Source organism: Stenella coeruleoalba, assembly GCF_951394435.1.
Source record: "Stenella coeruleoalba genome assembly, chromosome: 3".
NCBI classification, from domain to species: domain Eukaryota; kingdom Metazoa; phylum Chordata; class Mammalia; order Artiodactyla; family Delphinidae; genus Stenella; species Stenella coeruleoalba.
Genome location: NC_137148.1, coordinates 45,626,388 through 45,651,859, shown reverse-complemented (window position 1 = coordinate 45,651,859; position 25,472 = coordinate 45,626,388). Strand labels below are relative to the sequence as shown.

Here is a 25,472-nt window from a genome sequence, read left to right as displayed (position 1 = left end):
AAAGGTAACCTACACATATCAATAGCAAAAAACAAAACAATCTAATTAATGAGAAGAGGATCTAAACAGACATTTTTCTGATGAACACAAACAGGTGGCCAAGAGGTACATGAAAAGATGCTCAACATCACTAATCAGGGAAATGCAAATCAAAACCACAATGAGACATCACCTCACACCTATCAGAATGGCTATTATCAAAAACAAAATAACAAGTGTTGGCAAGAATGTGGAGAAAAGGGAACCCTTGTGTACTGTTGGTGGGAATGGAAATTGGTGCAGCCACTGTGGAAAACAGAATGGAGTTCCTCAAAAAATTAAAAATAGAAGTACTGTATGATCCAGCAATTCCACTTTGGGTTATTTATCTGAAGAAATCAAACAATAACTGGAAAAAATATATGCACCCTCATGTTTATAGCAGCATTATTTACAATAGCTAAGACATGGAAACAACCTAAGAGTACATAGATTGTGTGAATGAATTTTAAAAATGTGATATATGTGTGTGTATATATATATATATATATATACACGCATGTATATATATATATATATACACACACAAAATAGAACATTATTCAGCCATATAAAGATGAAACCTTGCCCTCTGCAACAACATGGATAGACTTTGAAGGCATTATGCTAAGTGAAATAAGTCAAACAGAAAGACAAATGCTGTATGATCTAATTTATATGTAAAATAAAAAGATTAAGCTCAGAGATTCAGAGAACAGATTGGTGGTTGCCAGAGGTGGAGTTGGCAGGGTAGGCAAAATGGGGGTCAAAGAGTACAAACTTCCAGTTATAAAAGATTTACTATCCTTATACACTGCTGATGGGAGTGTAAAATGATGCAGCCTCTTTGGAAAACATTCTGATAGTTTCTCAAATAGTTAAACATACTTATTGTATGACCCAGCAATTCCACTTCTAGGTACAGTACAGCGAGAAATGAAAACAAACGTCCACACAAATCTTACACAGAAATGTTTACAATAGCAATAGTTATAATAAACAAAAAGAAACAGCTTGAGTGTCCATCAACTGATGAATGGATAAATAAAATGTGGAATATGCATATAATGGAATACCTTTCAGCTATAAACTACTGATACAGGCTACAATGTAGATAAACCTTGAAAACACTATGTTAAGTGGAAGAAGTCAGACAAAAAAGGACTACATAGGATATGATTCCATTTATATGGCATGTCCAAAATAGGCAAATCTATAGAGTCAGGAGAAATAGGAAGTAGACACTAATGAGCATAGCTTTTCTTCCTGGGGTGATGAAAATTGATTGTGGTAAATGTTGCACAGCTCTGTGAACATACTAAGAACCACTGAATTGAACACTCTAAACGGGTGAATTGCATGGTATGTGAATTAGATCTCAATAAGGTGTACGTATATATGTATTTATTAAGAATCACTGTTTTAAATGAATGAGAATGTATGTTGTCCAGAAAAGGTCTCTCCAGAAGGAATCTCCATGCCTTACTGGGGGAACCATTCCACCGATAAAGGATTCTGTCAATCAGAAAATATCGCCTCATGCCCAACACAAACATTTCAAACAGGTATTTGTCCATTGTTTTTGCTCTAGCCTCAGTGGAGATGACAGAGAAGCTGCTTATTAGGAGGACATTTGAATACATTCTGGTGAATATGAGGAACACGAACCACTCTCAGCTTGGCTGCTGGTACCACTCTCTCTACTTGGCTCCCTGACGGTCAAGTGAGTGCTGGGTCCCACAGATGTCTGGCACTTTTTCAGACCAATACCCACACAGGGTAGTTTAAGGCTGAAAGCATGCTTCTCATTAAGGTAGCAGGTCCTGGGAAGGCTCCCCTTGGCACCTGAAGAGTACTGAAATGTCATAGCACCCCACAAGAGACTCTGTTCCCCTTGCAACTGTACTGCATTAGTGGTTATAATCACAGCTCAAATATTCAAATATTGAGCGTTAACTACGACCTTCTCAGCCTTTTCATATTCCCACGCATCAATGGCTATGCCATGTTGTGAAATACCATTTGTTTCCATAAGACATTCTGGGGAACTGTTTCTCTTTCTCCACCCCAGGAAAATCTTAAACACCCTTTGGGGCACTATGACTGTGTTCAACTTCATTTTCAGAGAAAAAAATTACAACTATCTTTTCGTTCCATAAAAATCATAGTGCAGTAAATCATTTTCATCTCTAATTGTTAAAAATCTATGATCTGTCCTTAGGTTTCTATTCCCAAACTCCTAAATGAGAAGACTTTCTAGCTGCAGTGTCAATGTCTTATCTTCCCTTTCCTGTGGAACTGAATGAACCAGAGCAGCAAGGAAAGGTCATTCTGTTGCCAGGTGGGTGACATTTGGGCCAGATCTTGGGATTGCTGAGCAGCACGACAAGCTATGGTATTAGCTTGTTCCCTGCTGGGCCCCAGGCTGGAGACAGACTTTAGAGGAATTGGTAAGGATTTTGACCCACTTGCCTGAAGAAGGGCCGCAGAAAGCAGCCAAAAGCTGGAGAATGGGAGTTCAGCCCAAGGTCTGTGTTGCTAAAATAAAAGGTCAAGTATTCTAGTCTTTGAGTCCTTGCCCTTAGCCAGGCCTGACTAGTTGGTAGCTTTCTCCTGCTTTCTTAGTATTCTGAAACTATGCAAGGATCATTCCTGCTCAATGTAGAGGCTTCCTCCTGGTCCTTCCCTCTGCAGATATTAGCTTAACACACTTCATATGTGGGAGAAGCTCAGCTAAACAATACAGAGGAAAGGAAGCTTTCTGAGCTTGCTGGTGTAGCAGCTCCCCATGCTACAGTTCATCATTCTCAGTCAATCCACCCCCAGAATCCCACACTCAGTGAAGCTTGTCCACTCCCCGTCTGTTGTAGAGACTCAACACAAGCCCCTTGCAGCTGTGCCATGTGAGTTATCTCTTTGAATCATTGTCCTTCACCCTTTCCCCCTTCCCAATCCAACCTACTCTTCAAGACAGAGGCTCCTGTATGTTATATCTGGTCCCCAGACCTAACATTTATATTTTGAGCTTACCTTTAAAAATCTAGATTTCTGGAGTGCTATCACCAAGATGATGACACAAGTCATTCCTGACTTCATTCCTTCACAAGGGGAATGACTAACAACTATTCATGTAATAAGACACCACTGAGAAAATCCTAGAACATGTGAAAGAGGCTGAAGCACCCCCCTGCACCCAGAGAGCCAAGACAGACTGCATTAGCAGGGTAAGAAGAGCAACTATATGCTGACTGTGTTGCTTCTCCCCCAGGCTGGTACAGCACCACACCAAGAGCTGATACTTCTTCCAGTGGGAAAGAGAGCCCAGGGTGGACGTTCAGCTTCCCCAGTATTGTGGGTTGCTTCTTAGGAGCCTCCATTCCACACACATCCCACCAGGGATGGCAAGGGAATGTGTAAGGCTCAGCCACTGGGAATCTGATGGTGATAATGTGCAGGGAGAGGCTCACAACAGCCAGCACTTGGATCTTGACAGATTGAGTTCCTATCTGCAGCACCCAAGTAGCAGTCCCAACCAGTGGCTTTGCTCATCTGTGGAGCCAAGATGGTGGTGCAGTCTGACCAGGGAACACAGCAGGGTATGGTTCTGCTTGACACAGGTCCTCAAAGAGTTTTCTTTCCCTGCAACTCGGCCTTTCCCCACTCAGGCACGAGAGCTGAGTCATAGCCTGGCTCACTCCTGAACGTAACTCCCAGCACTGCCTAATCAAAAAGGTTCGTCAGAACACCTGGAAGCTGCATAGCCCAACAACACTTGAGCAGACAGTGTGGCAGGCAGAGTTGGTTTTCTGCAGAGCAAAGACTGTCGGTGGTCCTGTATGGCTTGGGAACTTGGGATGTGGGTTGGCTTGAGATAAGACCAGAAGTGGATCTCGTTCTACTTTTTCGTCGGGGGAGGGAAACTAATTCATAGCTCCACCCATTGCTGAATATAGCCTTCAGCCCACTTGACCAGGGTACCAAACCAGAGCATATGGGGAGCTGTGCAGCCTATCTAATAGCCCTGCTTACATTGGCACTTAAACAGAGAGCACAGCCTATGGCTTTCCTCGTCTTCAGAGAGCAAAACCAGTGGCCCCACTTGGACAGGGAATTCAGTGTACAATCTTGACAGATTCAGGTTTCTAAACAAGCTGTACCACCTCTGGGGTATGTCCTGCTATGCTGCCATGGCAGAGAAGTTAATTCATAACACCATCTACTGCGGAGTATAGTACCCAGTTCCAACGATGTAAGAAGCATGGCCAGAGAACCCAGATAAATACAGAGCCCACCCTGTAGCCTGGCTTGGGCAAGGAACCAAGCCAGCAGCACACACCCACCCCCCAACCTCAGAGCCTGGGCAGTGGCTTCACACCAAGGATGCTGCCAAGAGACACATCCAGAAACCCAAACTGAGCTGACTGGTGAACTCTCTCTGCCAAAGTGAACCTATAAAGTTTGGATGAGGGAACTGTTTACTCAAATGTGCTGATACCAGTGTAAAGAATTAAGAATCATGAAAAATCAGGTAAACGTGACACCACCAAAGGAAACTAGTAAGGCTCTAATAATTGACACTAAAGAAATGGAAATCTATGAACTGTCAGACACATCAGAACAGTCCTCTTAAAGAAGTTTAGTGAACTACAGGAACACACAACTAAATGAAATTAGGAAAACAATGCATGAAAAAATATGAAGTTCAGCAAAAATAGTAAACTTCAAAAAACATATCATAGAGCAGAAAAATACCATGAACTAGAGAATCCAATAAAGAGCTTCAAAAGCAGACTCAACCACACAAAAGGAAGAATCAACAATGTAGAATACAGCACATTTACAATTACCCAGTCAGAGGAGCAAAAGGGAAAATGAGAAAGAGTAAAGTAAGTCTGTGGAACTTATAGGATACAATCAAAAGAAACAATATCCACATTATGGAAAGAGAAAGGAGCAGAAAATATATTTAAAGCAGTAATGACTGAAAACTTCCCAAACCTAGTGAGGGAAACGGACATCCAGATCCATGAATCCTAAAGGACCTTAAGTAGATATACCTGAATATGGCTACATCAGACACATTTTAATTAAATTGTCAAATGTCAAATATAAAGAATTCTGAAAGCAGCTAGAGAAAAGAAAGAAGTGACAAGGGAACACCCATAAGATTAGTGGTAGCTTTCTCAACAAACTTTTTTCAGTCCCAGAGACAATTAGATGATATATTCAAAATACTGAAAGAAAAACTTATATCAGACAAAACAGACTTTAAACTAAAAATGGTACAAAGAGACAATGAGGGTCATTATATGATGATAAAGATGTCAATCTATAATGATATACAAAAATTGTAAGTATTTATGCACCCAACAGTGGAACATCTAAATATATAAAGCAAAAACTAACAGAGCTAAAATGAGAAATAAAGAGCGATACAATAATAGTTGGGAATTTTAATACCCCACTCTCAACAATGGATAGATCATCCAGATAGAATAAAAGGAGGAGGATTTGAACAACACTACAGACCAAACAGACCTACACAGAGCATTCTATCCGACAACAGAATGCAGTTGAAAATCCATGTATAATCTCTGTCTCCACAAAAACTTAACTAATACCCTACTGTTGACTGGAAGCTTTACCAATAACGTAAGTTGATTAACACATATTTTGTAACTTATATGTATTATATGCTATATTCTTACAATGAAGTTAGATGAAAGACTTAAAACTATGAGAAGATATATTTACCGTACTACACTTCTCAATACCATATATTTGTCATCCATTTACAAAAAGATAAATTGTATGTCAGTACCAACACATTAATATTGTCTTATATGATACAAAACACTGTAGATGTTATACTTATTACTAACACTAGAAATCAAAATGAAAAGGTAATGTGAAAAAGTTAATGCATTGATAATGAAGAAGCAGTAACATGATTGCTTCATGGTAGCCTAGCCTACAAATAAATAAAATTATAAAATATTTACGGCATACAAATATTACAGTCATATTCATAAGACAGTACTGGAAACATTTATTTAAAACCCACTTACCAAGTTTCTCCAATTATGAGAGAGGGGCATACTGTATGGTAATGTAATACCATATTATTAATCTTATATTCAATTCACTCACCCAACTGCTATGTAAGGATACATTAGTATTTAGATATATTATATGCATTCATGACATACCTGACTTTTAAAAATATTTTTCAATATTTCTAGGCTATGTGATTTGTCTGTGAGATTTCTCACATTGTTGAAAATCTCCAAATATTTTTTTCAACATATTTATTTTAAAAAAAGCAACATATAAGTGGACCCATGCACTTTATCGTTTTTTTGATTTAACATCCTTAACAGTATAATTGCTTTACAATGCTGTGTTAGTTTCTGCTGTATAACAAAGTGAATCAGCTATACATTCACATGTATCTCCATATCCCCTTGCTCTTGCATCTCCCTCCTACCCTCCCTATCCCAACCCTCTAGGTGGTCACAAAGAACCAAGCTGATCTCGCTGTGCCATGTGGCTACTTCCCACTAGCTATCTATTTTACATTTGGTAGTGTACATATGTCCATGCCACTCTCTCGCTTCGTCCCAGCTTACCTTTCCCCGTGTCCTCAAGTCCATTCTCTACATCTGCATCTTTATTCCTGTCCTGCCCCTAGGTTCTTCAGAACCTGTTTTTTTAAGATTCCATATACATATGTTCACATACGGTATTTGTTTCTCTCTTTCTGACTTACTTCACTCCACATGACAGTCTCTAGGTCCACCCACCTCTCTACAAATAACTCAATTTCATTTCTTTTTATGGTGAGTAAATATTACATTATATATATGTGCCACATCTTCTTTATTCAGTCATCTGTTGATGGACACTTAGGTTGCTTCCATGTCCTGGCTATTGTAAATAGAGCTGCAGTGAACATACATGACTCTTCTTGAATTATGGTTTTCTCAGGGTATATGCCCAGTAGTGGGATTACTGGGTCGTATGGTAGTTCTATTTTTAGTTTTTTAAGGAACCTCCATACTGTTCTCCATAGTGGCTGTATCAATTTACATTCCCACCAACAGTGCAAGAGGGTTCCCTTTTCTCCACACCCTTTCCAGCATTTATTGTTTGTAGATTTTTTGATGATGGGCATTCTGCCTGATGTGAGGTGATACCACATTACAGGTTTGATTTGCATTTCTCTAATGATTAGTGATGTTAAGCATCCTTTCGTGTGTTTGCTGGCAATCTCTATATCTTCTTTGGAAAAATGTCTAGGTCTTCTGCCCATTTTTGGGTTGGATTGTTTGGTTTTTTTGATATTGAGCTGCATGAGCTGCTTGTAAATTTTGGAGATTAATCCTTTGTCCGTTGCTTCCTTTGCAAATATTTCCTCCCATTCTGTTGGCTGTCTTTTCATCTTATTTTGGTTTCCTTTGCTGTGCAGAAGCTTTTAAGTTTCATCAGGTCCCATTTGTTTTTATTTCCATTTCTCTAGGAGGTGGGGTCAAAAAGGGTCTTGCTCTGATTTGTGTCAGAGTGTTCTGCCTATGTTTTTCTCAAAGAGTTTTACAGTGTCCACTCTTACATTTAGGTCTTTAATCCATTTTGAGTTTACTTTTGTGTATCGTTAGGGAGTGTTCTAATTTCATTCCTTTACATGTAGCTGTCCAGTTTTCCCAGCACCACTTATTGAAGAGGCTGTCTTTTCTCCATTGTATATTCTTGCCTCCTTTATCAAAAATAAGGTGACCATATGTGCATAGGTTTATCTCTGGGCTTTCTATCCTTTTCCATTGATCTATATTTCCATTTTTGTGCCACTAATATACTGTCCTGATTATTGTAGCTTTGTAGAATAGTCTGAAGTCCGGGAGTCTGATTCTTCCAGCTCTGTTTTTCTTTCTCAGGGTTGCTTTTGCTATTTGGGATCTTTTGTGTTTTCATACAAATTGTGAAATTTTTTGCTCTAGTTCTGTGAAAAATGCCATTGGTAGTTTGACAAGGATTGCATTGAATCTGTAGATTGCTTGGGTAGTATAGTCATTTTCATAATGTTGATTCTTCCAATCCAAGAACATGGTATATCTCTCCATCTGTTTCTATCATCTTTAATTTCTTTCATAAGTGTCTTAAAGTTTTCTGCATACAGGTCTTTTGTCTCCTTAGGTAGGTTTATTCCTAGGTATTTTATTCTTTTTGTTGCAGTGGTAAATGGGAGTGTTTCCTTAATTTCTCTTTCAGATTTTTCATCATTAGTGTATAGGAATGCAAGAGACTTCTATGCATTAATTTTGTATCCTGCTACTTTACCCAATTAATTGATTAGCTCTAGTAGTTTTCTGGTAGCATCTTTAAGATTCTCTATCTATAGTATCATGTCATCTACAAGCAGTGACAGTTTTACTTCTTCTTTTCTGATTTGTATTCCTTTTCTTTCTTTCTTTTTCCTCTCTGATTGCTGTGGCTAAAACTTCCAAAACTATGTTGAATAAGAGTGGTGAGAGTGGGCAACCTTGTCTTGTTCCTGATCTTAGCGGAAATGGTTTCAGTTTCTCACCATTAAGAATGATCTTGGCTGTGGGTTTGTCATAATGGCCTTTATTATGTTGAGGTAAGTTCCCTCTATGCCTACTTTCTGGAGGGTTTTTATCATAAATGGGTGTTGAATTTTGTCAAAAGCTTTTTCTGCATCTACTGAGATGATCATATGGTTTTTTTCCTTCAATTTGTTAATATGGTTTATCACATCAATTGATTTGCCTATATTGAAGAATCCTTGCATTCCTGGGATAAACCCCACTTGATCATGGTGTATGACCCTCTTAATGTGCTGTTGGATTCCGTTGGATAGTATTTTCTTCAGGATTTTTGCATCTATGTTCATCAGTGATACTGGCCTGTCATTTTCTTTTTTTGTGACATATATCTTGTTCTGGTATCAGGGTGATGGTGGTCTCATAGAATGAGTTTGGGAGTGTTCCCCCTTCTGCTATATTTTGGAAGAGTTTGAGAAGGATAGGTGTTAGCTCGTCTCTAAATGTTTGATAAAATTCACCTGTGAAGCCATCTGGTCCTGGGCTTTTGTTTGTTGGAAGATTTTCAATCAATTTCAATTTCAGTGCTCATGATTGGTCTGTTCATATTTTCTCTTTCTTCCTGGTTCAGTCTTGGAAGGTTGTGCTTTTCTAAGAATTTGTCCTTTTCTCCCAGGTTGTCTTATTGGCATATAGTAGCTTGTCGTAATCTCTCATGGTCCTTTGTATTTCTGCAGTGTCAGTTGTTACTCCTTTCTCATTTCTAATTCTGATGATTTGAGTCTTCTCCCTTTTTTTCCTTGATGAATCTGGCTAATGGTTTATCAATTTTGTTTATCTTCTCAAAGAACCAGATTTAATTTTATTGATCTTTGCTATTGTTTCCTTCATTTCTTTTTCATTTATTTCCTTCATTTTTTTTCATTTATTTCTGATCTGATATTTATGATTTCTTTCCTTTTGCTATCTTTGAGTTTTTTTGTTTTCTTTCTCTAATTGCTTTAGGTGTAAGGTTAGGTTGTTTGAGATGTTTCTTGTTACTCGAGCTAGGATATTATTGCTATAACCTTCCTTCTTAGAACTGCTTTTGCTGCATCCCATAGGTTTTGTGCTGTCGTGTTTTCATTGTCATTTGTTTCTAGGTATTTTTTAATTTCTTCTGATTTCTTCAGTGATCTTAGTTATTTAGTAGTGGATTGTTTAGCCTCCATGTGTTTGTATTTTTTACAGATCTTTTCCCGTAATTGATATCTAGTCTCATAGCATTGTATTTGGAAAAGATGCTTGATCTGTGACCCAAGGTATGATCTATCCTGGAGAATGTTCCATGAGCACTTGAGAACAAAGTGTATTCTGTTGTTTTTGGATGGAATGTCCTATAAATATCAATTAAGTCCATCTTGTTTAATGTGTCATTTAAAGCTTGTGTTTCCTTATTTATTTTCATTTTGGATGATCTGTCCATTGGTGAAAGTGGGGTGTTAAAGTCCCCTACTATGATTGTGTTACTGTTGATTTCCCCTTTTATGTCTGTTAGCATTTGCCTTATGTATTGAGGTGCTCTTATGTTGGGTGCATAAATATTTACCATTGTTATATCTTCGTCTTGGATCGATCCCTTGATCATTATGTAGTGTCCTTCTTTGTCTCTTGAAATAGTCTATTTTAAAGCCTATTTTGTCTGATATGAGAATTGCTACTCCAGCTTTCTTTTGATTTCCATTTGCATGGAATATGTTTTTCCATCCCCTCACTCAGTCTGTAAGTTTCCCAAGGTCTGAAGTTGGTCTCTTGTAGACAGCATATATATGGGTCTTGTTTTTGTATCCATTCAGCCAGTCTATGTCTTTTGGTTGGAGCATTTAACCTATTTACATTTAAGGTAATTATTGATATGTATGTTCCTATTACCATTTTCTTAATTGTTTTGGGTTTGTTATTGTAGGTCTTTTCCCTCTCTTGTGTTTCCTGCCTAGAGAAGTTCCTTTAGCACTTGTTGCAAAGCTGGTTTGGTCGTGCTGAATTCTCTTAACTTTTGCTTGTCTGTAAAGGTTTTTATTTCTCTGTCAAATCTGAATGAGATCCTTGCTGGTTAGAGTAATCTTGGTTGTAGGCTTTCCCTTTCATCAGTTTCAATATGTCCTGCCACTCCTTTCTGGCTTGCAGAGTTTCTGCTGAAAGATCAGCTGTTAACCTTATTAGGGTTTCCTTTGTATGTTTGTTGCTCTTCCCTTCCTGCTTTTAATATTTTTCTTTGTATTTAATTTTTGATAGCTTGATTAATATGTGTTTTGGCATGCTTCTCCTTGGATTTATCCTGTATGGGACTCTCTGTGCTTCCTGGAGTTTGATTAACTATTTCCTTTCCATATTAGGGAAGTTTTCAACTATAATCTCATCAAATATTTTCTCAGTCTCTTTCTTTTTCTCTTCTTTTTCTGGATGCCTATAATTCGAATGTTGGTGCATATAATGTTGTCCCAGAGGTCTATGAGACTGTCCTCAATTCTTTTCATGCTTTTTTTCTTTATTCTGCTCTGCAATAGTTATTTCCACTATTTTACCTTCCAGGTCACTTATCCATTCTTCTCCATCAGTTATCCTTCTATGGATTCCCTGTAGAGAATTTTTAATTTCATTTATTGCATTGTTCATCACTGTTTGTTTGCTCTTTAGTTCTTCAGGTCCTTGTTAAACGTTTCTTGTATTTTCTCCTTTCTATTTCGAAGATTTTGGATCATCTTTACTATCATTTGTGTGAATTCTTTTTCAGGTAGACTGCCTATTTCCTCCTCATTTGTTTGGTCTGGTGGGTTTTTACCTTGCTTCTTCATCTGATGTGTGTTTTTCTGTCTTCTCATTTTGCTTAACTTACTGTGTTTGGGGTCTCCTTTTTGCAGGCTGCAGGTTCATAATTCCCATTGTTTTTGGTGTCTGTCCTCAGTGGCTAAGGCTGGTTCAGTCAGTTGTGTAGGCTTCCTGGTGGAGGGGACTGGTGCCTGTTTTCTGGTGGATGAGGCTGGATCTTGTCTTTCTGGTCAGCAGAACTTCATCCGGTGGTGTGTTTTCGGGTGTCTGTGGACTTATTATGATTTTAGGCAGCCTCTCTGTTACTGAGTGGGGTTGTGTTCCTCTCCTGTTAGTTGTTTGGCATAGGATGTCCAGCACTGTAGCTTGCTGGTTGTTGAGTGGAGCTGGGTCTTAGTGTTGAGATGGAGATGTCTGTGAGAGACCCATGCACTTTAAATCGATGTCATTCAAGGGTCAACTATACACATTCTTTTCAAATGTACATGGAATATTTTATAGGACTGACCATATTATGGGCCACAAAAGAAGTCTTAGAAAATTCAGGAAGATTAAAATCATACCAAGTATCTCTTTGCACCACAATGATATGAAAGTAGAAATCAATGACAAGAATAAAGATAGAAAATTCATGGAAGTTAAATACTTCTTCAACAACCAATGAATCAATCAAAGATTACAGGGGAAATAAACTATCTTGAGACAAATGTAAATGGAAACACTACTTACAAAACTTATGAGATGCAGCAAAAATAGTTCTAAGAGGGAATTTCATAGAAATAAATACTTTAAGAAGCAAGAAAGGTCTCAAACAACATAACTCTATGGCTTAAGGAACTAGAAAACAAAGAAGAAATCAACCCCAAAGTGAGAAAAAGGAAAGAAATTATATATTAGAGCAGAAATAAATGAACTAGAGACAGGAAAACAATAGAAAAAGTTAACAAAACTAAGAGTTGATTTGAAAAAATAAATACAATCGACAAACCATTACCTAGATAACCAAAGAAAAAGGAGGACTCAAATCACCAAAATTATAACTGAAAAAGGAGACATTGTAACTGGTATCTGAGAAATTCAAATGATCATAAATGGCTACTATGAACAATTATACACCAACAAACTGGACATGCTAGGAGAAATGTAAAAAATTCATAGAAACATACAACCTACAAAGAATGAATCAGAATAAAATAGAAATTCTGAACCGACCACTTACTAATAAGGAGATAGAATCAGTAATAAAAAATCTCCCAACAATGACACAAATGAACTTATCTACGAAACAGAAACAGACTCACAGACATAGAGAACTGACTTGTGGTTGGCATGGGGGGGGAGGGATGGATGGATTGGGAGTTTGGGATAAGCAGATGCAAACTATTATATACAGAATGGCTAAGTAACAAGGTCCTACTATATAGCACAGGGAAATATATTCAATATCCTGTAATCAACCATAATGGAAAAAAGTATGAAAAAGAAGGTATTTATATGCATAACTGAATCACTTTGCTCTTCAGTGGAAATTAACATAACATGTAAATCAACTATACCTCAATAAAATAAATATTTAAAAATCTCCCTACAAAGAAAAGCCCAGGACCAGATGGCTTCAGTGGTGAATTTTATCAAACTTTTAAAGAAGAATTAATGTCAATTTTTCTCACACTCTTCCAAAAAATTGAAGAGGAGGGAACATTTCCAAAATCATTTTTTGAAGACAGCATTATCCTGCTACAAAAGCCAGAAAAAAGCACTGTAAGAAAAGAACTACAGGTCAATATTCCTAATGAATACAGATGTAAAAATTCTCAATAAAATATTAGGAAACCAAGTTCAGCAGCACAGTAAAAGGATTATACACCATGATCAAGAAGGATTTATTCCCATTTTTGGATTGGGTTGTTTGTTTTTTTGTTATTGAGCTGCATGAGCTGCTTGTAAATTTTGGAGATTAATCCTTTGTCGGTTGCTTCATTTGGAAATATTTTCTCCCATTCTGAGGGATGTCTTTTGGTCTTGTTTATGGTTTCCTTTGCTGTGTAAAAGCTTTGAAGTTTCATTAGGTCCCATTTGTTTATTTTTGTTTTTATTTCCATTACTCTAGGAGGTGGGTCAGAAAGGATCTTGCTGTGATTTATGTCATAGCGTGTTCTGCCTATGTTTTCCTCTAAGAGTTTGATAGTTTCTGGCCTTACATTTAGGTCTTTAATCCATTTTGAGCTTATTTTTGTGTATGGTGTTAAAACAACCCAATCCAAAAATGGGCAGAAGGCCTAAATAGACATTTCTCCAAAGAAGATATACAGACTGCCAACAAACACATGAAAGAATGCTCAACATCATTAATCATTAGAGAAATGCAAATCAATGAGATATCATCTCACACCAGTCAGAATGGCCATCATCAAAAAATCTAGAAACAATAAATGCTGGAGAGGGTGTGGAGAAAAGGGAACACTCTTGCACTGCTGGTGGGAATGTGAATTGGTTCAGCCACTATGGAGAACAGTATGGAGGTTCCTTAAAAACTACAAATAGAACTACCATATGACCCAGCAATCCCACTACTGGGCATATACCCTGAGAAAAACCAAAATTCAAAGAGTCATGTACCAAAATGTTCATTGCAGCTCTATTTACAATAGCCCGGAGATGGAAACAACCTAAGTGCCCATCATCGGATGAATGGATAAAGAAGACGTGGAACATATATACAATGGAATATTACTCAGCCATAAAAAGGAACGAAATTGAGCTATTTGTAATGAGGTGGATAGACCTAGAGTCTGTCATACAGAGTGAAGTAAGTCAGAAAGAAAAAGACAAATACCGTATGCTAACACATATATATGGAATTTAAGAAAAAAAAATGTCATGAAGAACCTAGGGGTAAGGCAGGAATAAAGACACAGACCTCCTAGAGAACGGACTTGAGGTTATGGGGAGGGGGAAGGGTGAGCTGTGACAGGGCGAGAGAGTCATGGACATATACACGCTAACAAACGTAGTAAGGTAGATAGCTAGTGGGAAGCAGCTGCATGGCACAGGGATATTGGCTTGGTGCTTTGTGACAGCCTGGAGGGGTGGGATAGGGAGGGTGGGAGGGAGGGAGACGCAAGAGGGAAGACATATGGGAACATATGTTTATGTATGACTGATTCACTTTGTTATAAAGCAGAAACTAACACATCATTGTAAAGCAATTATACCCCAATAAAGATGTTAAAAAAAAAAAAAAAAGAAGGATTTATTCCTGGGATGTAAGGATAGTTCAACATAGGCAAATCAATCAAAGCAATACATCACAGAAAAAAACACTGAAAATATTCAACACCTGTTCATAATAAAAATTCTTAACAAATTAGGTAGGAAGGAATGTGCTTCAATGTAAAAATAAAGGTCATATATGACAGGCCCACAGCTAACATCAATGGTAAAAGGTTGAAAGCTTTTCCACTATGATCAGAAATAAGACAGGGGTGCCTACTCTGACCACTCCTGCTCAACATAGTACTGGAAGTCCTAGCCAGAGCAATTAAGCAAGAAAAGTTTTAAAAAGGCATCAGATTTAGAAGGGAAGAAGTAAAATTTTTCTCTATTTCCATATGCTATAATTTTAGACATAGAAAATCTTAAAGACTTCAACAAAAAACTGTTGGATCTAATCAACAAATTCAGTAAAGCTGCAGTATATAAAATTAACATACACAAATCAGTAGTGTTTCTATACCATCACAACAAATTATCTGAAAAAGAAAACAATCACATTTATAATAGCATCAAAAACAATAAAATACTTAACCAAGAAGGTGAAAGATTTCTACTCTGAAAACAAGACACTGATGAAGAAAATCAGAGGCAAAAAAACTGAAAAAGCATCCCATGTTCATGAATGGAAAGAATTAATACTATTAAAGTGTCAATACTACCAAAGGCCATCTGTAGATTCCATGAAACCCCTATTCAGATTCCAATGGCAATTTTTACAGAAGTAAAAAAAAAAATCCTAAAATTTACATGAAACCACAAAAGATCCTGAATAGGCAAAGCAATCCTAAGAAAGAAAAACTGGAAATCTCATACTTCCTGGTCTCAAACTGTACTATAACTCTATAATAATCAAAACAGTATGGTATTGGCATAAAAACAGACACATAGACCAATGGAACAGAATGAATATCCCAGAAATAAACCCAAACATCATTTGACAAGGGAGCCAGGATGCTCAATGGAGAAAAGAGAGTTGATTCAATAAATGGTTCCGGGAAAATTGTTATATCCACGTGTAAAATAATTAAATAGATCTCTATCTTACACCACTCACAAAAATTAACTTGAAATAGATTAAAGACTGAAATGTAAGCTCTGACACCACAAACTCCAAGAAAACAGGAAAAAAGCTCCTTGACATGGGTCTTGGCAATGACTTTTTTTCCATATGACACCTAAAGCACAAGCAACAAAATAGAAAATAAACAAGTGTGACGACACCAAACTAAAAAGCTTCTGAATAGCAAAAGAAAAAATTAACAAAGCAACCACCTATGAAATGGGAAAAAAATAACATTTGCAAACCATTTATCTGATGAGGGGTTAATATGCAAAATATACAGAAACGCATACATCTCAATAGCAGAAGAAAATAATCCAATTAAAAAATGAGCAGAGGATACGAATAGACATTTGTCAAAGAATACACAGATGGCCAACAGGCACATGAAAAGATGCTCAACATCACTAATCATTAAAGAAATGCAAATCAAAACCACAATGAGATGAGATATCACCTCATGCCTGCTAGAATGGCCATCATCACAAAGATAAGAGATAATAAATGTTGGCAAGGATGCGGCGAAAAGGGAACCCTTGTGTACTGTTGGTGAGATTGTAAATTGGTACAGCCACTATGGAAAATAGTATGGAGGCTACTCCAAAAATTTAAAATAGAACTACCATATGATCCAGGAATTCCATTTCTGAGAATATCATAAAGGAAACAAAAGTACTGTTAAAGCAATATCTGCACCTCCATGTTCATAGCAGCATTATTTACAATAGATAAGGCACAGAAACAGTCTAAGTGTCCAGAGGCAAATGAATAAAGAAGTGGTGGAATACACATACATACACATACACACACACAGGAATATTATTCAGGAATAAAAGTGAAGGAATTCCTGCCATTTGTGACAAGATGGATGGACCTTGAGGGCACTATGCTAATTGAAATAAGTCAGAGCAAGACAAATACCGTATGACCACACTTACATGTAGAATCTAAACAAAACAAAACACCCCCAAACTCATAGAAATAGATATTCAGATTTACGGTTACCAAAGGTGGCATGAGGTGGTGGGAGACTGGGTGAAGGCACAAACTTCCATTTGTAAGATTATAAGATATAAAAGTACTAGGGATGTAACATACAAGGTGAATACTATAGTTAATACTGTTTTATGATGTACATAAGAGTTGCTGAGTTGTAAATCCTATGTACATAAGAGTTGTTGAGTTGTAAATCCTATGTTTCTCTTCACAAGGAAAAAAAATTTTTTTAAATGGTTGTCAATTTATTGTGGTAATCATTTCACGGTATATCTAAGTCAAAGCATTATATTGTACACCTTAAACTTATACAGTGCCGTCGTCAATTATATCTCAGTAAAACTGGAAAAAAATTCAGATTTCTGGTTTATCTTTAAATTTTGGAATACTCATGGGTCTTTGGTCGCATACCCTGATATCTGTGGCTGGTCTACTTCAGATGGGCAGTCTCTCTTCAGCTGACACAATCTCTGTCACAGTCATGTCTCTTTGGCATGAAATCCATGTTTCAATTGTTAGTTCCTTTTGCACTGGCACTTCTTGACCCCCACATCTCTATTAACAGTGGGAAAATGGAAGCTACATAGAGAAGAGCCTATTGTTTCCAGAGAAAGGAGAGTACATTACTTTTGTAAAACAAACTGTGTTTGAATCTTACACTTAGCAGCTTCACTCTTTCAATTATTTGCATCACCTGCCCATCCCCTGTAGGTATTTGATTTTGAAACTTTCAAGACCTAGCTGATAGCCAAGACATGGAAGCAACCTAAATGTCCATAGACAGAGGAATGGGTAAAGAAGATTTGGTACATATATACAATGGAATATTACTCATCCCTAAGAAAGAATGAAATAATGCCATTTGCAGCAACATGGATGGACCTAGAGATTATAATGAAGTCAGACAGAAAAAAATATCATTATTATATCACTTATATGTGGAATCTAAATAGATTATACAAATGAACTTATTTACAAAACAGAAAGAGACTCACAGACTTCAAAAACAAACTTATGTTACCAAAGGGGAAAGGTGTGGGGGGAGGATAAATTAGGAGCTTGAGATTAACACACACACACACACAATTATATATAAAATAGATAACTAATAAGAACCTGCTGTATAGCACAGGGAACTCTACTCAATACTCTGTAATAACCTATATGGGAAAAGAATCTGAAAAAGAATGGATATATGTTTATGTATAACTGAATCACTTTGCTGTACACCTGGAACTAACAACATTGTAAATCAACTGTACTCTAATATAAAATAAAAATTAAAAAAAAAAGACCTAGCTGAGACCTTACTGAACTCTAAGGTCTTGCTGGATGACTCCAGTGTGCACTGAACATTCCCTGCTCCCTACTAATTCTCTTTCTACCTTGTATTTGGAACTTAGTAGTTGCTGTTTTGTACTAGGTTCAAAATTTGCAAAACGTAAATTCACCATTTTAGCCATTTTAAAGTGTACAATTCAGTAGCTTTTAGTACACTCACAATATTGTGCAACCACCACCACTGCCTAATTCCAGAACATAATCATCACCCTGCCAAAATCTCTGTATCCATTAAGTAGTTAATCCCCATTCTCAGCCTCCCCTTACCCCACCTCCTCATGCTAGGTGTATTTTGATCCCCAGTTAGATTGTGCATCCCATAAGGACTTCTCTCTATCTCACACGACATTTAATATAGTGCCCGACACCAGCAGATGTCTGGTAGATTTTGGCTAATTAAAGGACTGATTGCTGGGAGAAGGGGAAGAAAGGGAATGGAAAAATAAAAGAGAATCAGTTATTCTTTTGTTTATAAAGTGAGTACAACTGTGAGCAATTTTGTCAGCCAGATTATTTCTAGGTGGGGTTTACCTAGTACAGAATTCCATGTAATATTATTTTGTTTTTGCCTTGCGGAAAATTTGTGATATAAAACAAACCATCTCTATCCAACTGTGAGGAAAGATACATTTCTGAAACTATTGAAGAAACGCAGAGTTGTTACACTTCAACACTTCAATAGTTGTTAATTCAGATGTTGAAGTGGAGGTTCTGTCAGACTGGTTTTGGTAAAGAAGGATCATTTATGATTGGCAGAGTAACTGTGTAGACGGAAATAGCTGCTGAGTGTTTAAAAGGAGTTTTTCTTAAATCGTTTAAATATTCCCCTTGTACCTTAACATTTTAATAGGCTTTCAGTGATAAAGGAGACAATTTCCAGACAGCCTATTTATGAAGGGAAAATATCAATAACTTTTATTGTGCAGGATTTTAGTTTACAAATATATTTATATGCATTATCAGTGGCTTATTTTTGCTGTGAGGGATGCATGTGACATAGAGCAAGTAGTGTAATAAATGTTCAATTATCAGGGCCCAAATTAATGAGATCTCACTGTGATATCCAAGGATGTGGAATCTTAAATATAACTAACTTTTATTGAGCACACACTATGTGCAAATACTGTGCCAGGCATCTTGCATCTATTTCCTAATCTTGGGACAAGCTCCATGAAGTACTTTCACACTGCCCATTTTACAGTTGAGAAAAGTGATTGGGTCACACGTTTGGCAGACCAGGACAGGAAGTGAAGTCTGACTCTAATTCCTGCATTCTTAATCTCCAAGCATCCCTTAATTTCTATTTTATATTCTGGCAGCACCACACTCAAACATTATAGAATGATAGCTGTCAGCTTCAGAAAAATGTTCTTGGGGATTCTTATCCACCCTGAGTAACATATTTTAACGTTTACCCACTCTTAAAATCAGGACATTCTCCTCAAAGCCTAAATCTAGTTCCTTTCTATGGTAACACAGCCTAGTTGTCCTATTTAGAACAGACACAGAAAGCATGTGAAGCTTCATGCAAATGATTTTCCTACATATAGTGAGAGATTCTGAAAGTTGTAATTAAGCCATCCCTTCTCTTGACAAATCTTGAATCTGGAAAAGGAACCATCTCTCCAACAGCAGTTTCTTTGTTCATTAAGCCATCAAGGCAGAGGACGAGATGATGATTAATCCTGCAGTCTTTTTTTCTCCACAGTTTTAGTGAGAAATAATTGACATACATCACTGTATAAGCTCAAGGCATACAGAATGATGATGGTTCAACTTACATATATTGTGAAATGATTTCCACATTAGGTTCAGCTAACATCCATCTTCTCATAAATACAATAAAAAGAAAAGAAAGAAGATAGCAGGAAAAAAACTTTCTCCTTGTAATGAGAACTCTTAGAATTTACTCTCTTAACATTCTTATATACCATACAGCTGTGTGAGCTATAGTTATCATGTTGTACATTATATCCCTAGGACTTATTTATCTTATATATGGAAGTTTGTGCCTTTTGACCACCTCCATCCAACTCTCACTCCTCCCTCCCCCACCTCTGGTTAACCACAAATCTCATGTATCTTCTTCTATGAGTTTGGCTTTTTTTTTAAAGTTTACACATAAAAGTGAGATCATACAATATTTGTCTTGTTCTAACTTATTTCACTTAGCTTAATGTCTTCAAAGTATAGCCATGTTGTTGCAAATGGTAGAATTTCCTCGTTTTTTTAAAATGGCTGAATAATATTCCATTGTGTGTGTGTATACACTCCCCACAACTTCATGCGTTCATCCATCTATGAACACTTAGGTTGTTTCCATATCTTGGCTATAGTAAATAATGTTGCTATGAACATGAGAGTGTAGATATCTTTTCAAGTTAGTGTTTTTGTTAACTTGGATCATATGGTAGTTCTATTTTTAATTTGTTTGAGAATCCTCAAAAAGCCACTGTTTTCCATAGTGGCTGTACCAATTTATATTCCCACCAACAGGGCATAAGAGTTCTCTTTTCTCCACATCCTTGCCAGCATTTATTATCTCTTGTCTTTGTGATTATGGCTATTCTAACAGGCATGAAGTGAAAACTCATTGTTGGTTTTAACTTGCATTTCCCTAGTGACTAGTAATGGTGAACATCTTTTCACGTACCTGTTGGCTTTTTGCTTATGTCTTCTTTGGAGAAATCTCTCTTCATGTCCTTTACCCATTTTTAAATTGGGTTACGCACTTTTTGCTATTGAGTTGTATGAGTTATGTGTTTTGAATAAACCTCTTGCTTAGAATGGCAATTTCTCTGTCAGTTAAAGCCAATCCAGGAGAATGTCAGTTAATTAAAGTAAAGGCAAAAGAGACAGACAAAATAAGCGTGTAGTATCTAGACTTAGCGGGGGTAAAACTTCTATTCTGATGACTTTCATCAGGAAAAGCTTTCAGCTATTTCTCTAAGAGCAGAAACAAGACAAGGATGCCCACTCTCACTACTTTTATTCAACATAGTATTGGAAGCCTTAGCCAGAGAAATCAGGCAAGAAAAGGGAAAAAAAAAAAAAAAGCATCCAAATCAAAAAAGAAGTAAAACTGTCACTTTTTGCAAATGACATAATATTACATATAAAATAACATGAAGAATCCACCAAAAAATTTTCCAACTAATAAACAAAGTTAGGGAAGTTGATGATACAAAATCAATATACAAAAATCTTCTGTGTTTCTATACACTAATAACAAACTACCAGGCAAAGAAATTAATAAAACTGTCTCATTTACAACTGCACCAAAAAGAATAAAATACTTAGGAATAAATTTATGCAAGGAGGTGAAAAACCCATACACTAAATCTATAAGACATTGATGAAAGAAATAAGATACAAATAAATGGAAAGATATTCCATGCTCATAGATTGGTGGGATTAATATCATTGAACTATCCACACTACCTAAAGCAATCTATAGATTCAATTCAATTCCTATCAAAATTCCAATGGCATTTTTTTTTCACAGAAATAGAACAAACAATCCTAAATTTTATATGGAACCACAAAAGACTCTGAATAGATAAAGCAATCTTGAGCAAGGACAAAGCTGGAGGCATCATGTTCCCTAATTTCAAAGTAGATTACAAAGCTATAGTAATCAAAACTGCGTGGTACTGGCATAAAAACAGACACATAGCTCAATGAAACAGAACAGATAGCCCAGCAATAAATATTTTGTCAATTAATTTACAACAAAGGAGCCAAGAATATACAATAGGGAAAGGACAGTCTTTTCAATAAATGGTACTGGGAAAACTGGAAGCCACATGCAAAAGAATAAAACTGGAACCCTATCTTACACCATACATAAAAACTAATTCACAATGGATTAAAGACCTGAATGTAAGACCTGAAACCATAAAACTGCCAGAAGAAAACAGCCAGTAAGCTCCTTGACATTGGTCTTGGTGATGACCTTTTGGATCTAACTCCAAAAGCTAAGGCAATAAAAGCAAAATTAAACAAGTGAGACTACATCAAACAAAAGATTCTGTACAAGAAAGGAAACCATCAACAAAATGAAAAGGCAACCTACTGAATGAGAGAATATATTTGCAAATCATATATCTGATAAGGGGTTAATATCCAAAATATATAAAGAACTCATACAACTCAACAGGAAAAAAAAAATCTGATTAAAAAATGGTCAGAGGATCTGAATATACAGTTTTCCAAAGAAGACAAACAGATGGCCAACAGGCACATGAAAAAATTCTCAACAACACTAATCATCAGGGAAATACAAATCAAAACCACAACAAGACATTATCTCACACCTGTTAGAATCGCTATTATCAAAAAGACATGAAAAACAGGTGTTGGCAAGGATGTAGAGAAAAGGGAACCCTCGTGCACTATTGGTAAGAATGCAAATTTTGCAGCCACTACGGAAAACAGTATGGAGGTTCCTCAAAAAATTAAAAATAGAACTATCACATGATCCAGCAACTCTACTTCTGGGTATTTATGTGAAGAAAATAAAAACACTAATTTGAAAAGATATATGAACCTCTATGTTCATAGCATCATTATTTACAATAGTCAAGATATGGAAACAGCCTAAATACCCATCAATGGACGAATGTATTGAATATAAAGAAAATGTGGTACATACTTATACAATGGAATCCTATTCAACCATAACAAAGAATGAAATCTTGCCATCTGCAACAACATGGATAGATTTTGAAGGCATTATGCTAAGTGAATAAGTCAAACAGAGAAAGACAAATACCATATGATCTCACTTATATGTGGAATCTAAAAAAACAAACCAAAAAACGAGCTCATAGATACAGAGAACAGATTGGTGGTTTCCACAGGAGGGGGTTGGTGGTGAATGAAATGGGTGAAGGAGGTCAAAAAGTACTAAGTCATGGGGATGTAATGTACAGCATGGTGAGTATAGTTAATAATGTGTTGTATATTTGAAAGTTGCTAAGAATCTTAAAAGTCCTTATCACAGGGAAAAAAGTGACTATAAATGGGGAAGGGTGTCAACTAGACTTATTGTATTATCATTTCACAATATATACAAATATTGAATCATGTTGTACACTTGAAACTAATATGACAATTATACCTCAATGAAAATAACTAAATGCAGAAGAGAGAGAATAGGGTGTAGTATTTAGACTTAGTGGGGAAAATTTCTATTCTGATGACATTCATGAATGAAATACCATGGTTTAGATATCGTACACAGATATGGAAGAGGTGCCTACAGGTACCAAATAGAATGTATCCTTGGAATTTGGGATTGAAACAAGAAAAAGTCACCCACTGAGGAATAACGGTGCTAAATTAGTGCTACAAAGTACATGAGATTAGCCATATGCAGGCATAATTCACTGCAAGATAGGATTAACAGATGACTCTGGTGAGAACATGCATGACATTTCCCAAAATCCATTAAGGGACTAGGGTGTCTCCCAAATTTCTAACACAGGAGGCAAGATCTTTCTCTTAGCCATGGCCTAATGAGTTTTAAAATTTCCAAGGTGAGACCATCAGGAGAGAATGGAGTTGGTCTGCATGGAGTCAAGAAAAAGGAGAGTCAAGGATTGAGAGTATTTACTGTTCAGCATGGTCAAGGGGAAAGAGAGGGTGCCTGACCAAGTTGTGTGGGTATTCAGGTTTGCCTACCTGCCCACTTCCATTGGAAAAGGAAACACTGTCCTTGCTCACTGGTATTCCTATAATGTCACAGACCTGGCACATAGTAAACAGTCAATACAATAAGGAATAAATGAGTGAATATTGTTGGGTTCCCTTTTCTTTGCTCTAGGGCCACTGAGAAACCTTATGAAATTGAACGCCTTTTCTAAGGGTATTATCTATTGACAATAGGATGCACTTGATTAGCTGTTAGAAATATTATCAATGATGTAACATTTAAACTTCTCAATAATAAAAGGCATTTTTAATTACAAATCAGTCCCTTGTGAATTTGGTTAGTGTGATTTGTTCCCCCACTCTCCCCTGCTCTGATAATTTTTCCTCAAGGGAAAAGAAATAACATTGGTAAGTGTACAAAGCTGGTAAACAGACCTGGACCTCTGCCAACTGTGCTGACCAAGAATATATTTCACAATTCAGTGTGATCAAATGGTCCTCATTGATTTAAACTCTTTCAACTCTCAACACTTAGCAGATTAAACTCTATACCAATGCTGCAGTTTGTATTTCTTATATCTGATGTTAATTTTATTGTTAAGTAACATTGATATTAGCATTTGCTGTTTTTTTAAAAACCAAATAAAAGACAAAGACACCAGTTTATACAGATTTCTGTAACACGGAATTGGGTTCATTTATAAACATTTCACAAAATGAGAAGAGGTCACAGCTTGGAAGATCATTCTAAGAGGAGAAGCAAAGGTAGGGTTCTGAGCCAAATCCAGGTAAGAAAAGTGAGGGATGGATAATTTTGTAAGATGGGACATGTGACATATCAATTTGAGGTTGTTTAGAAGATAAGCTTTGATTCACAAGTGGTAGCAGGACAATGGGAATTTGGAGGTTCTTTAGCAAGAACATATTGAGCATATCAGCAGCCCTTGGAGCAGCTGGACTCATGGGAATGAGGATATCACCAGAGATCAATGTTGGTAGAAATCTGGATCAGTAAGGAGAAATATGGGAAAGACCACCTAGGTTAGTGGGGTTGACTAAAGAAAGTGGTGAGTCAAAGAAGGATTCACCAGGGTCTTCATTTACTGGGAGATGTGAAAATATTAAATGAGTGGCAGTTCAGAAGAGTAGCAGCATGCAGAACCCCGAGGTAAATGAGGAAGTTGAGTTTACCACTCAAACATGCTGCGTGGGTGGGGATCCATGGGCTGGATGACCATAAAATTTATCATTTAAACCAAGTCATTTTTGAGATTGAAAGGGGGTGCTATTAATACTCATACTGAAAAATGAGCATAAATTGAGACTGTCCTGAGCACACTGGGGCACACAGTCACTTTATTCATAAAGAACAGATACTTGCTAGGGAGTGAATTTTAGCTTCCAGTAAAGAGAGTAGAGATTCATAAGATTATGAGATAATGGAGAGCAAGAGTTCATATGAATTGGGGAGCTCAAAGGAGACAAGGATCAGGAGGAAGTAGGGGTCCCTTCCCTTCCTACCACACAAGTAGGATCACACCTAAACTAATCCAAACACGTTAAAATGGACCCTGTTGATTTGCTTTATACCTCCTGGGACTACTTAGTCAAAGAGAAAGTGAGCCAGTGGAAATAATTGTTGGGTGGCCATGTTTCCAGGCAGAGAGTTGTGTGCAGACAGGTACTTAGAGCATTTAAACAGCATTACTGGGTACTTAGAGCATTTAAACAGCACTGAATCCAGAAATTGGAAATTCTTG

The 25,472-nt window shown here is 36.8% G+C and overlaps 1 protein-coding gene across 1 annotated transcript in view; it reads right to left on the bottom strand.

Annotated features, from left to right (window-relative positions):
- Positions 1-25,472, bottom strand: part of RAB3C (RAB3C, member RAS oncogene family) — a gene marked incomplete at its 3' end in the record, with an annotated part of 303,344 nt that overhangs the window by 17,514 nt on the left and 260,358 nt on the right. The window lies entirely within an intron of this gene.